This window comes from Dipodomys merriami, unplaced genomic scaffold (genome assembly GCF_024711535.1).
Source record: "Dipodomys merriami isolate MVZ:Mamm:240054 unplaced genomic scaffold, mDipMer1.0.p SCAF_45, whole genome shotgun sequence".
NCBI classification, from domain to species: Eukaryota; Metazoa; Chordata; class Mammalia; order Rodentia; family Heteromyidae; genus Dipodomys; species Dipodomys merriami.
This window is the reverse complement of record NW_027206013.1, coordinates 67071-80734: the sequence shown is the minus strand read 5'-3', so window position 1 is coordinate 80734 and position 13664 is coordinate 67071.

The window sequence follows — 13664 nt, the reverse complement described above, 5'->3', positions numbered from 1 at the left end:
GTCCTGATGTGTCCCCCGCTGGGTCCCGATCTGTCCCACTGTGTCCGGCTGTGTCCCACTGTGTCCCCCGCTCTATCCCGCTGTGTCACGCTGTGTCTCCGTTGAGTTCCATTGTGTCCCCCGCTGTGTCCCCATTGTGTCCCCCGCTGTATCCCGCTGTGTCCCTCGCTGTGTCCCCGCTATGTCCCCGCTGTTTCCCCACTGTATGCCGCTGTGTCCCGCTGTTTCCCGTGGTGTCCCGCTTTGTCCCCCGCTGTGTCCCTCTCTGAGTCACCGCTGTGTCCCCCTGTGTCCTGCTGTGTCCTCGCTGTGTCCCCCACTGTGTCCCCCTGTGTCCGCCGCTGTGTCCCCCGCTGTGTCCCCGCTGTGTCCCGCTGTGTCCCAATGTGTCCCACGTTGTGTCTCTCTGTGTCCCCTGCTGTGTCCCCCGATGTGTCCCGCTGTGTCCCAGCTGTGTCCCCACTGTGTCCCGCTGTGTCCTGCTGTGTCCCCCTCTCTGTCCCCGCTGTGTGCCGCTGTGTCCCCGCTCTGTCCCCGCTGAATCCCCACTGTGTCCCGCTGTGTTCCACGCTGTGTCCGACTGTGTCCCTGCTTTGTCTCCGCTGTGTCCTGCTGTGTATCCCGCTGTGTCCAGCTGTGTCCCTGCTGTGTCCCTGCTGTGTCCCCCCTATGTCCCTCTGTGTCACACTCTGTGTCCTCGATGTGTCCCCGATGTGTGACGCTGTGTCCCGTTCTGTCCCCGCTCTCCCCTGCTGTGTCCCAGCTGTGTCCCTCTGTTTCCCCGATGTGTCCCTCTGTGTCGCACTGTGTACTCACTGTGTTCCCCGCTGTGTCCTGCTGTGTCCCCCGCTCTGTCCTGCTGTGTCCCGCTGTGTCCCGTTGTGTCGCGCTGTTTCCCGTGGTGTCCCGCTTTGTCCCCCGCTGTTTCCACCTCTGAGTACCTCTGTGTCCCGCTGTGTCCCGCTGTGTACCGCTGTGTCCTCGCTGTGTCCCCCGCTGTGTCCCGCTGTGTACACCGCTGTGTCCTGCTGTGTCCCGTTGTGTCCCCTGCTCTGTCCCCGCTGTGTCCTTCTGTGTCCCCGCTCTGTCCCCACTGTGTCCCCGCTGTGTCCTGCTGTGTCCCCTGCTCTGTCCCCGCTGTGACCCCGCTGTGCCCCAGTGTCCCGCCATGTTCCACGCTGTGTCTCGCTGTGTCCCTGATGTGTGCCCGCTGTGTCCCGCTGTGTATCCCACTGTGTCCAGCTGGGTGCCTGCTGTGTCCCCGCTGTGTCACCACTGTGTCCCGCTATGTCCCCCGCTGTGTCCCCCGCTGTGTCCCCGATGTGTTCCGCTGTGTCCCCGATGTGTCCCTCTGTGTCCCCCGCTGTGTCCCGCTTTTTATCCCACTGTGTCGCCGCTGTGTCCCCCGCTGTGTCCCGCTGTGTCCTCCGCTGTATCCCCGATGTATCCCGCTGTGTATCCCACTGTGTCCAGCTGTGTCCCTGCTGTGTCCCCGCTGTGTCAAACCTGTGTCCCGCTGTGTGCCCCGCTGTGTCCCCGCTGTGTCCCCAATTTATCCCGCTGTGTCCCGCTGTGTATCACGCTGTGTCCAGCTGTGTCCCTGCTGTGTTGCCGCTGTGTCCCGCCTGTGTCCCGCTGTGTCCCCAGCTGTGTCCCCCCTGTGTCCCCAATGTGTCCTCGCTTTGTCCCGCTGTGTCCCCGATGTGTCCCGCTGTGTCCCGCTGTGTACTCGCTGTGTCCCCTGCTGTGTCCCTCTGTGTCCCCCGCTGTGTCCTGCTGTGTCCCCCGGTCTGTCCTGCTGTGTCCCGCTGTGTCCTCGCTGTGTCCCCGCTCTGTCCCCGCTGTGTCCTCACTGTGTCCCTCTGTGTTCCACGCTGTGTCCCGCTGTGTCCCTGCTGTGTCCCCGCTGTGTCCCGCTGTGTATCCCACTGTGTCCAGCTGTGTCCCTGCTTTGTACCCTCTGTGTCCCCCCTGTGTCCCGCTGTGTCCCCTGCTGTGTCCCCGCTGTTTCCCCGATGTGTTCCGCAGTGTTCCATGTTGAGTGCCCCGCTGTTTCCCCCGCTGTTTCCCCGCTGTGTCCCGCTGTGTCCCCGATGTTTCCTGCTGTGTCCCGCTGTGTACTCGTTGTGTCCCCTGCTGTGTCCCGCTGTGTCCCTGCTGTGTCCCCGCTGTGTCCCGCTGTGTATCCTGCTTTGTCCAGCTGTGTTCCCGATGTGTCGCCACTGTGTGCCCCGTATGTCCCGCTGTGTCCCCCGCTGTGTCCCCGCTCTCCCCCGCTGTGTCCCCACTGCGTCCCGCTGTGTCCCGATGTATGCCAGCTGTGTCCCCGCTGTTTCCCATTGTGTCCCCCGCTGTGTCCCCGGTGTGTCTCCCGCTGTATCCCGCCGTGTCCCCCGCTGTGTCCCTGCTGTGTCCCCGCAGTGTCCCCGCTATGTTTCATTTTGTCCCGCTGTGTCCCGCTGTGTCCCACGTTGTGTCCCGCTGTGTCCCTGCAGTGTCCCGCTGTGTCCTGTTGTGTCCCCCGCTCTGTCCCCACTGTGTCCTCCTGTGTCCCCGCTCTGTCCCCGCTGTGTTTCCGTTGTGTCCCCTCTGTTTCCCGTTGTGTCCCGCTGTGTCCCCGCTGTGTCCTGCTCTGTCCCCGCTCTGTCCCCCCGGGGTCCCCGCTGTGTCCCGCTGTGTTCCACACTGTGTCCCGCTGTGTCCCTGCTGTGTCCCCACTGTGACCCGCTTTGTATCCCGCTGTGTCCAGCTGTGTCCCCCGCTGTGTCCCCCCTGTGTCCCGTTGTGTCCCGCTGTATCCCGCTGTGTCCCCCTGTCTGTCCTGCTGTGTCCCGATCTGTCTCGCTGTATCCCGCTGTGTCCTCGCTGTGTCCCGCTGTGTCCCCGCTGTGTCCCGCTGTGTCCTCTCTGTGTTCCCGCTGTGTCCCGGTGTGTATCCCGCTGTGTCCAGCTGTGTCCCCGCTGTGTCCCCGCTTTGTCCAGCTATGTCCCCCGCTGGGTCCCCTCTGTGTCTCCGATGTGTCCTGCTGTGTCCCGCTGTGTCCCCCGCTGTGTCCCCCGTTGTGTCCCGCTGTGTCCCCCACTGTGTCCTGCTGTGTCCCCCGCTGTGTCCCAATGGGTGCCCGTTGTGTCCCGCTGTGTCCCGTTTTGACCTCCTCTCTATCCCCCTGTGTCACGCTGTGACACCGCTGTGTCCCACTGTTTCCCCCGTTGTGTCCCTGATGTGTCACCCGCTGTGTCCCGCTGTGTCCCCCGCTGTGTCCCCGCTGTGTCCGCGCTGTGTCCCCGCTGTGTCCCGCTGTTTCCCGTGGTGTCCCGCTTTGTCCACCGCTGTGTACCCCGCTGAGTCCCCGCTGTGTCCCCGCTGTGTCCCGCTGTGTCCTCGCTGTGTCCCCCGCTGTGTTCTGCTGTGTCCCGCTGTGTCATTGCTGTGTCCCCGCTGTATCCACGCTGTGTCCCCCGCAGTGTTCGATTGTGTCCCCTGCTGTGTCCCCCGCTTTGTCCCGCTGTGTGCCGCTGTGTCCCTTGCTGTGTCTCCTGCTGTGTCCCGCTGTGTCCCCCACTGTGTCTCTCTGTGTCCCCCGCTGTGTCCCTGCTGTGTCCCGCTGTTTCCCCGCAGTGTCCCTGCTGTATCCCGCTGTGTCCCGCTCTGTACCCCACTGTGTCCCTTTGTGTCTCCCGCTGTGTCCCGCTGTGTCCCGCTGTGTCCCCCTATGTCCTCTTCTGTGTCCCCGCTGTGTCCCCGCTGTGAAATTCTGTTTCCCGCTGTGTCCCCCATGGTGTCTCCTCTGTGTCCCGCTGTGTCCCGGCTGTGTCCCCGCTGTGTCCCGCTGTGTCCCAGCTATGACCCCCGCTGTGTCGCGCTGTGTCCCCTATTGTGTCCCCACTGTGTCTCCGCTGTTTCACGCTGTGTCCCGCTGTGTCCTGCTGTGTCCAGCTGTGTCCCTGCTGTGTCCCGTTATGTCCCCCGCTCTGTCCCCGCTGTGTCCTGCTGTGTCCCTGCTCTGTCCCCGTTGTGTCCCCGCTGTGTCCCGGCTGTGTCCCGCTGTGTCCTGCTGTGTCCTTGCTGTGTCCCTGCTGTGTCCCTGCTGTGTCCCCGATGTGTCTCTCTGTGTATCCCACTGTGTCCAGCTGTGTCCCTGCTGTGTGCCCGCTGTGTCCCCCCGTGTCCCGCTTTGTCCCTCGCTGTGTCCCCCGCTGTGTCCCTGCTGTGTCGTGCTGTGTCCCCGATATGTCCCGCTGTGTACTCACTGTGTCCCCCGCTGTGTCCCCCACTGTGTCCTGCTGTGTCCCCCTGTCTGTCCTGCTGTGTCCCGATCTGTCTCGCTGTAACCCGCTGTGTCCTCGCTTTGTCCCCCGCTGTGTCCCCACTATGTCCCGCTGTGTCCTGCTGTGTCCCCGCTGTGTCCACGCTGTGTCCCCACTGTGTCCCGCTGTGTGCCCCGCTGTGTCCCCACTGTGTCCCCGATGTGTCCCACTGTGTCTCGCTGTGTCCTCGCTTTTTCCCCCACTGTGTCCCGCTGTGTCACCTGCTGTGTTCTACTGTGTCTCCCGCTGTGTCCCGCTATGTCCCGCTGTGTCCTGCTATGTCCCCCGCTCTGTCCTGCAGTATCCCTGCTGTGTCCCTCTTTGTCCGGCTGTGTCCCCCGATTTGTCCCGCTGTGTCCCCTGCTGTGTCATGCTGTGTCCCGAAGTGTCTGTGTGTGGCCTCGCTGTGTCCCGGCCGTGTCCACGCTGTATCCTGCTGTGTCTCTGCTGTGTCCCCACTGTGTCATCTCTGTGTCCCCACTTTGTCCTGCTGTGTCCCCGCTGTGTCCCGCTGTGTCACCCGCTGTGTCCCCCGCTGTGTCCCCCGCTGTGTCCCGCTGTGTCCGCTGCTGTGTCCCCGCAGTGTTCCCGCTGTATTCCGCTGTGTCCTGCTTTGTCCTGATGTGTCCCGCTGTGTCCTCGCTCTGTCCCCGCTGTGTCCCGCTGTGTATCTCGCTGTGTCCCCGCTGTGTCCGGCTGTGTTCCCCACTGATTCCCCCGCTGTGTCCCCTCTGTGTCCAATTGTGTCCCCACTGTGTCCTGCTTTGTCCCCAATGTATCCCTCGCTGTGCCCCGCTGTGTCCTCCGCTGTGGCACGCTGTATCCCGCTGTGTCACTGCTGTGTCCCTCCCTGTGTCCCCACTATGTCCAGCTGTGTCCCGCTGGGTCCCGCTGTGTCCCCTGCTGTGTCCCCGCTGTGTCCCGCTGTGTCCCGCTGTGTCCTCTCTGTGTCCCCGCTGTGTCCCGGTGTGTATCCCGCTGTGTCAAGCTGTGTCCCCGCTGTGTCCAGCTATGTCCCCCGCTGGGTCCCCTCTGTGTCTCCGATGTGTCTTGCTGTGTCACGCTGTGTCCCCCGCTGTGTCCGCCGCTGTGTCCCGCTGTGATCCGCTGTGTCCCTGCTGTCCCCCACTGTGTCCCGCTGTGAACCCGCTGTCCCCTGGAGTGGCCCCGCTGTTTCCCCGCTGTGTCTCGCTGTATCCCGCGGTGTCCTCGCTGTGTCCCCCGCTGTGTCCCCGCTGTGTCCCGCTGTGTCCTGCTGTGTCCCCGCTTTGCCCACGCTGTGTCCCCACTGTGTCCCGCTGTGTGCCCCGCTGTGTCCCCGCTGTGTCCCCGATGCGTCCCACTGTGTCTCGCTGTGTCCTCGCTTTTTCCCCCACTGTGTCCCGCTGTGTCACCTGCTGTGTTCTAATGTGTCCCCCGCTGTGTCGCGCTGTGTCCCGCTGTGTCCTGCTATGTCCCAAGCTCTGTCCTGCAGTATCCCTGCTGTGTCCCTCTTTGTCCGGCTGTGTCCCCCGATTTGTCCCGCTGTGTCCCCTGCTGTGTCATGCTGTGTCCCCGCTGTGTTCTGCTGTGTCCTGCTGTGTCCCGAAGTGTCCGTGTGTGTCCTCGCTGTGTCCCGGCCGTGTCCACGCTGTATCCTGCTGTGTCTCTGCTGTGTCCCCACTGTGTCATCTCTGTGTCCCCACTTTGTCCTGCTGTGTCCCCGCTGTGTCCCGCTGTGTCCCCCGCTGTGTCCCCCGCTGTGTCCCGCTGTGTCTTGCTGTGTCCTGCTGTGTCCGCTGCTGTGTCCCCGCAGTGTTCCCGCTGTATTCCTCTGTGTCCTTCTTTGTCCTGATGTGTCCCGCTGTGTCCTCCCTCTGTCCCCGCTGTGTCCCGCTGTGTATCTCGCTGTGTCCCGCTGTGTCCTCGCTGTGTCCCCGCTGTGTCCCGCTGTGTTCCCCACTGATTCCCCCGCTGTGTCCCCCGTTGTGTCCCGCTGTGTCCCCCACTGTGTCCTGCTGTGTCCCCCGCTGTGTCCCAATGGGTGCCCGTTGTGTCCCGCTGTGTCCCGTTTTGACCTCCACTCTATCCCCCTGTGTCACGCTGTGACACCACTGTGTCCCACTGTTTCCCCCGTTGTGTCCCTGATGTGTCACCCGCTGTGTCCCGCTGTGTCCCCCGCTGTGTCCCCGCTGTGTCCGCGCTGTATCCACGCTGTGTCCCGCTGTTTCCCGTGGTGTCCCGCTTTGTCCCCCGCTGTGTCCCCCGCTGAGTCCCCGCTGTGTCCCCGCTGTGTCCCGCTGTGTCCCCCGCTGTGTCCTGCTGTGTCCCGCTGTGTCATTGCTTTGTCCCCGCTGTATCCACGCTGTGTCCCCCGCAGTGTTCGATTGTGTCCCCTGCTGTGTCCCCCGCTTTGTCCCGCTGTGTGCCGCTGTGTCCCTTGCTGTGTCTCCTGCTGTGTCCCGCTGTGTCCCCCACTGTGTCTCTCTGTGTCCCCCGCTGTGTCCCTGCTGTGTCCCGCTGTTTCCCCGCAGTGTCCCTGCTGTATCCCGCTGTGTCCCGCTCTGTCCCCCACTGTGTCCCTTTGTGTCTCCTGCTGTGTCCCGCTTTGTCCCGCTGTGTCCCCCTATGTCCTCTTCTGTGTCCCCGCTGTGTCCCCGCTGTGAAATTCTGTTTCCCGCTGTGTCCCCTGTGGTGTCCCCGCTGTGTCCCGCTGTGTCCCCGCTGTGTCCCCGCTGTGTCCCGCTGTGTCCCAACTATGTCTCCCGCTGTGTCGCGCTGTGTCCCCTATTGTGTCCCCACTGTGTCCCCGCTGTTTCACGCTGTGTCCCGCTGTGTCCTGCTGTGTCCAGCTGTGTCCTTGCTGTGTCCCGTTGTGTCCCCCGCTCTGTCCCCGCTGTGTCCTGCTGTGTCCCCGCTCTGTCCCAGCTGTGTCCCCGCTGTGTCCCCGATGTGTCCCTCTGTGTATCCCACTGTGTCCAGCTGTGTCCCTGCTGTGTCGCATCTGTGTCAACCCTGTGTCCCCCTTTGTCCCCCGCTGTGTCCCCCGCTGTGTCCCCGATATGTCCCGCTGTGTCCCGCTGTGTACCCGCTGTGTCCGCCTCTGTGTCCCGCTGTGTCCCTGCTGTGTCCACGCTTGTCCCGCTGTGTCCCCGATGTGTCCGGCTGTGTCCCGCTATGTACTCGCTGCGTCCCCCGCTGTGTCCCGCTGTGTCCCCTGCTGTGTCCGGCTCTGCCCCCTTGTCTGTCCCGCTGTGTCCCGCTGTGTTCCACGCTGTGTCCCGCTGTGTCCCTGCTGTGTCCCCGATGTGTCCCGCTGTGTATCCCACTGTGTCCAGCTGTGTCCCTGCTGTGTCCCCGCTGTGTCACCCCAGTGTCCAGCTGTGTGCCCCGCTGTGTACCCGGTGTGACCCGATGTGTTCCTCTTTGTCCCCCACTGTGTCCACCGCTGTGTCCCCGCTGTGTCCCACTGTGTCCCCGATGTGTCCCGCTGTGTCCCGCTGTGTCCTGCTGTGTACTCGCTGTGTCCCCAGCTTTGTCCCGCTGTGTCCCTGTTGTGTCCCCGCTGTGTCCCGCTGTGTATCGCGCTGTGTCCAGCTGTGTCCTTGCAGTGTCGCCGCTGTGTCCCCCCGTGTCCCGCTGTGTCCCCAGCTGTGTCCCCGCTGTGGCCCCGATGTGTCCCGATGTATCCCGTTGTGTCCCCGCTGTCCCCCGCTGTGTCCCCGCTGTGTCCTGCTGTGTCCCCGATGTGTCCCGCTGTGTCCCGCTGTGTACTCGCTGTGTCCCCCGCTGTGTCCCCGCTGTGTCCCGCTGTGTCCCCGATGTGTCCCGCTGTGTCCCGCTGTGTACTTGCTGTGTCCCCCGCTGTGTCCCCCGCTGTGTCCTGCTGTGTCCCCCTGTCTGACCTGCTGTGTCCTGATCTGTCACGCTGTGTCCAGCTGTATACCTGCTGTGTTCCCGCTGTGTCCCCCCTGTGTCCCGCTGTGTCCCCTGCTGTGTCCCTGCTGTGTCCCAGATGTGTTTCGATGTTTTCCCCGCAGTGTGCCCCACTGTGTCCTCAGCGGTGTCCCTGCTGTGTCCCGCTTTGTCCCCGCTGTGTACAGCAGTGTACTCGCTGTGTCCCCCGCTGTGTCCCGCTGTGTATCCCTCTGTGTGCAGCTGTGTTCCTGCTGTGTCGCCATTGTGTCCCCCCTGTGTCCCGCTGTGTCCCACGCTGTGTCCCCGCTCTCCACCGCTGTGTCCCCGCTGTGTCCTGCTGTGTCCCCGCTGTGTCCTCGCTGTGTCCCCGCTGTGTCTCGCTGTGTACCGCTGTGTCTACGCTGTGTCCCACTGTGTCCCCGCTTTGTCCCGATGGAGCCCCGCTGTGTCCCCGCTGTGTCCCCTTCTGTGTCCCCCGCTGTGTCTCCGCTGTATCCCACGCTGTGTCTCTCGCTGTGTCCCACTGTGTCCCCGCTGTTTCCCACTGTGTCCCACTGTGTCCCCGCTGTGTCCCCGCTGTGTTCCGCTGTGACTGGCTGTGTCCCCGCTGTGTCCCGCTGTGTCCCCGCTGTGTCTCCGCTGTGTCCCGCTGTGTCCCGCTGTTTCCAGCTGTGTCCTCGCTTTGTCCCCCGCTGTGTCCCCCGCTGTGTCCCGCTGTGTCCCGCTGTGTCCTTGATGTGTCACACAGTGTCCCGTTGTGTCCCTGCTGTGTCCCCGCTCTGTCACGCTGTATATCCGCTGTGTCCAGCTGAGTTCCCGATGTGTCCCCCTGTGTCCCCCGCTATGTCCCATTCTGTGTTCCGTTGTGTTCACTGATGAGTTCCGCTGTTTCCCGCTGTGTCCCCCGCTGTGTCCCGCTGTGTCCCTACAGTGTCCCCTCTCTGTTCCGCTGTGTCCTGCTGTGTTCCATGGTGTCCCGCTTTGTCCCCCGCTTTGTCCCCCGCAGAATCCCCGCTGTGTCCCCGCTGTGTCCAATTGTGTCCCCAGCTGTGTACCCCGCTGTGTCTCGATTTGTCCCCAGCTGTGTCCCGTTGCGTCCCTGATGTGTCCCCCGCTGTGTCTTCACTGTGTCCCGCTGTGTCCCCCGCTGTGTCCCGCTCTCTCCTCGCTGTGTTCCGCTGTGTCCCGCTGTGTTCTCGCTGTGTCCCCCGCTGTGTCCCGCTGGGTTCCGCTGTGTCCCCTGCTTTGTCCCGCTGTGTCCCCGCAGTGGCACTGCTGTGTCCCCGTTTCCCGCTGTGTCCCGTGGTGTCCAGCTTTGTCCCCTGCTGTGTCCTCCGCTGAATCCCCTTTGTGTCCTCGCTGTGTCCCGCTTTGTCTTCGCTGTGTCCGTGGCTGTCCCCCGCTTTGTCGCCCGCTGTGTCCCGCTGTGTCCCGCTGTGTCCTCGCTGTGTCCCCTGCTGTGTCCACGCTGTGTCCCGCTGTGTCCCCGCTGTGTCCCCGCTCTGTCACGCTGTATACCCGGCTGTGTCCAGCTGAGTCCCCGATGTGTCCCGCTGTGTCCCCCGCTGTGTCCCCCTCTGTGTTCCGTTGTATTCACCGAATAGTCCCGCTGTGTCCCGCTGTGTCCCCGCCGTGTACCCACTGTGTTCTGCTGTGTTTTGCTGTGGCCCGTGGTGTCCTGCTTTGTCCCCCGCTATGTCCCCCGCTGAGTCCCCGCTGTGTCCCCGCTGTGTCCCGCTGTGTCCCCCGCTGTGTCCCGCTGTGTCCCTATGTATCTTCGCTGTGTCCCCCGCTGTGTCCCCGCTGTGTCTCCGCTGTGTCCTGCTGTGTCCCGCTGTTTCCAGCTGTGTCCCCCGCTGTGTCCAGCTGTGTCCCGCTGTGTCCCCGATGTGTCACACAGTGTCCCGCTGTGTCCCCGCTCTGTCACGCTGTATACCCGCTGTGTCCAGCTGAGTCCCCGATGTGTCCCGCTGTGTCCCCCACTGTGTCCCCATCTGTGTTCAGTTGTGTTCATCGATGAGTCCCGCTGTGTCCCACTGTGTCCCCTGTTGTGTCCCGCTGTGTCCCCTGCTGGGTCCCGCTGTGTCCCCGCAGTGTACCCATTGTGTTCCGCTGCGTTCCGCATTGTCCCGTGGTTTCCTGCTTTGTCACCACTCTGTCGCCCGCTGTGTCCCCCGCTTTGTCCCTGCTGTGTCCCGCTGTGTCCTGCTGTGTCCCCGCTCTGTCCCGCTGTGTTCCGCTGTGTTTCCCGCTGTGTACCCGCTGTGTCTCTCGCTGTGTCCCGATGTGTCACCGCTGTGTTCCGATGTGTCCCCGCTGTGTCCCCCGCTGTGTCCTGCTCTGTCCCCCCTGTGTCCTCTGTGGCCCTGCTGTCCTCTGGTGTGTCCCTGCTGTTCCCCGCTATGTACCCCACTGTGTCCCGCTGTGTCCCGCTGTGGTCCATTGTGTCCTCGCTGGGTCCCCCTCTATGTCCCCACTGTGTCCCCCGCTGTGTCCCGCTGTGGCGGCTGCTGTGTCCCGGTGTGTCTCCGCTGTGTCCCCGCTGTGTCCCGCTGTGTCCCTGCTGTTCCCTGCTATGTACCCCACTGTGTCCCGCTGTGTCCCTTTGTGTCCTCGCAGGGTACCCCTCTGTCCCCACGGTGTCACCCGCTGTGTCCCGTTGTGTCCCGCTGTGGCCCCCGCTGTGTCCCGCTGTGTCCCCGCTGTGTCCCGCTAGGTCCTTGCTGTGTCCCCCTGTGTCCCCGCAGTTTCCCCACTGTGTCCCGCTGTGTTCTGCTGTGTCCCATGTTGTCCTGCTTTGTCCCCCGCTGTGTCCCCCGCTGAGTCCCCGCTGTGTCCCGCTGTGTCCCCCAATGTGTCCCGCTCTATCCCCCGCTGTGGTTCCCGCTTTGTCACCGCTGCGTCCCGCTGTGTTCCGCTGTGTCCCCCACTGTGTCCCGCTGTTTCCCCGCTGTTTTCTGCTTTGTCCCCGCTGTGTCCTACTGTGTCCCGTTGTGTCCCGCTGTGTCCTGCTGTGTCCCGCTGTGTCCCCGCTGTGTCCTGCTGTGTCCCCGCTGTGTCCCCCTGTGTTCCTGCTCTGTCCCCGCTGTGTCCCCCACTGTACCTGCCGCTGAGTACCCGCTGTGTCCCCGCCGTGTCCCGCTGTGTCCTCCCTGTGTCCCCCGATGTGTCCCGCTCTATCCCCCGCTGTGATTCCCGCTTTGTCCCTGCTGTGTCACGCTGTGTCCTGCTGTGTCCCCCTCGGTGTCCCGTTGTGTCCCTCTGTGTCCTCGCTGTATCCCCCACTGTGTCCCGCTGTGTCCCCAGCTGGGTCCCCTGCTGTGTCCCGCTGTGTCCCGCTATGTCCCGCTGTGTTCCCCACTTTGTACCCGCTGTGTCTCTCGCTGTGTTCCGATGTGTCACCGCTGTGTCCCGCTGTGTCCCCGCTGTGTCCCCCGCTGTGTCCTGCTCTGTCCCCGTTGTGTCCCTGCTGTGTCCCGCTGTGTCCCGTGCTGTGTCCCGTTGTGTCCCCGCTGTGTCTCCTGCTGTATCCCGCTGTGTCTAGCTGTGTCCCCGCTGTGTCCCGCTGTGTCCGCTCTGTCCTCGTTGTGTCCCCCACTGTGTCCCGCTGTGTCCTGGCTGTGTCCCCAGCTGTGTCCCGATGTGTCCCCCGCTGTGTCCCCCGCTGTCTCCCGCTTTGTCCCCCGCTGTTTCCCGCTGTTTCCTACTGTGTCCCAGCTGTGTCCCCACTGTGTCGCGCTGTGTCCCCGCTGTGTCACCTGCTGTGTCCCGTTGTTCCCCAGCTGTGTCCCGCTGTGTCCCCGCAGTTTCCCCGCTGTGTCCCGCTTTGTCCCGTGGTGTCCCGGTTTGTCCCCTGCTGTATCCACTGCTGAGTCCCTGCTTTGTCCCTGCTGTGTCCCGCTGTGTCCCGCTGTGTCCCCGCTCTGTCCCGCTGTGTCCCCGCTCTGTCCCGCTGTGTCCCGCTGTGTACAAGCTGTGTCTCTCGCTGTGTCCCGCTGTGTCCCCTCTGTGTCCCGCTGTGTCCCCTGCTGTGTCCTGCTCTGTCCCCACTGTGTCCTGCTGTTTCCCCGCTGTCCCCCGGTGTGTCCCTGCTGTTCCCCGCTATGTACCCCACTGTGTCCCGCTGTGTCCCGCTGTGTCCCGTTTTGTCCTCGCTGGGTCCCCCTCTATGTCCCCACTGTGTCCCCCGCTGTGTACCGTTGTGTCCTGCTGTGGCCCCCGCTGTGTCTCCGCTGTGTCTCCGCTGTGTCCCCGCTGTGTCCCGCTGTGTCACTGCTGTTTCCTACTGTGTCCTGCGCTGTGCCCCGTTGTGTCCCCGCTGTGTCCCCTGCTGTATCCCGCTGTGTCCAGCTGTGTTCCCCTGTGTCCCGCTGTGTCCGCTGTGTCCTCGCTTTGTCCCCCCCTGTGTCCCGCTGTGTCCTGGCTGTGTCCCCAGCTGTGTCCCGCTGTGTCCCCGCTGTGTCCCCTGCTGTGTCCCCCGCTGTCTCCTGCTTTGTCCCCCGCTGTGTCCCGCTGTTTCCCACTGTGTCCCCGCTGTGTCCCCGCTGTGTCCCGCTGTGTCCCCGCTGTGTCACCTGCTGTGTCCCGTTGTGTCCCCTGCTGTGTACCGCTGTGTCCCCGCAGTGTCCCCGCTGTGGCCCGCTGTGTCCCGTGGTGTCCCGCTTTGTCCCCCGCTGTATCCACCGCTGAGTCCCCGCTTTGTCCCTGCTGTGACCCGCTGTGTCCCCCTCGGTGTCCCGTTGTGTCACTCTGTGTCCTCGCTGTATCCCCCAATGTGTCCCTCTGTGTCCCCAGCTGTGTCCCCCGCTGAGTCCCCGCTGTGTCCCGCTGTGTCCCCAGCTGTGCCCCTCTCTATCCCCCGCTGTGATTCTCGCTATGTCACCGCTGTGTCCCGCTGTGTCCCGCTGTGTCCCCCACTGTGTCCCGCTGTGTCCCTGCTGTGTCCTGCTTTGTCCCTTCTGCGTCCTACTGTGTCCCGTTGTGTCCCGCTGTGTCCGCTCTGTGTCCCGCTGTGTCCCCGCTGTCTCCTGCTATGTCCCCCGCTGTGTCCTGCTGTTTCCCATTCTGTCGCCACTGTGTCCCCGCTGTGTCCCGCTGTGTCCCCGCTGTGTCCCCTGCTGTGTCCCGTTGTGCCCCAGCTGTGTCCAGATGTGTCCCCCACTGTGTCCTGCTGTGCGCTGTGTCACCGCTGTGTCCCAACTGTGTGGTTCTATGTCCTGCTGTGTCACTCGCTGTGTTCCACTGTGTCCCGCTGTGTCCCCCACTGTGTCCCGCTGTGTCCCCGCTGTGTCCTGCTGTGTCCCCGCTGTGTCCCACTGTGTCCCGCTGTGTCCCCGCCTTGTCCCGCTCTGTCCCCGCTGTGACCCGCTGTGTCCCGCTGTTTCCCCCGCTCTGACCCGCTGTGTCCCGCTGTGTCCTCGCTGTTTCCCCCGCTGTGTCTCGCTGTTACCCCCGCTGTG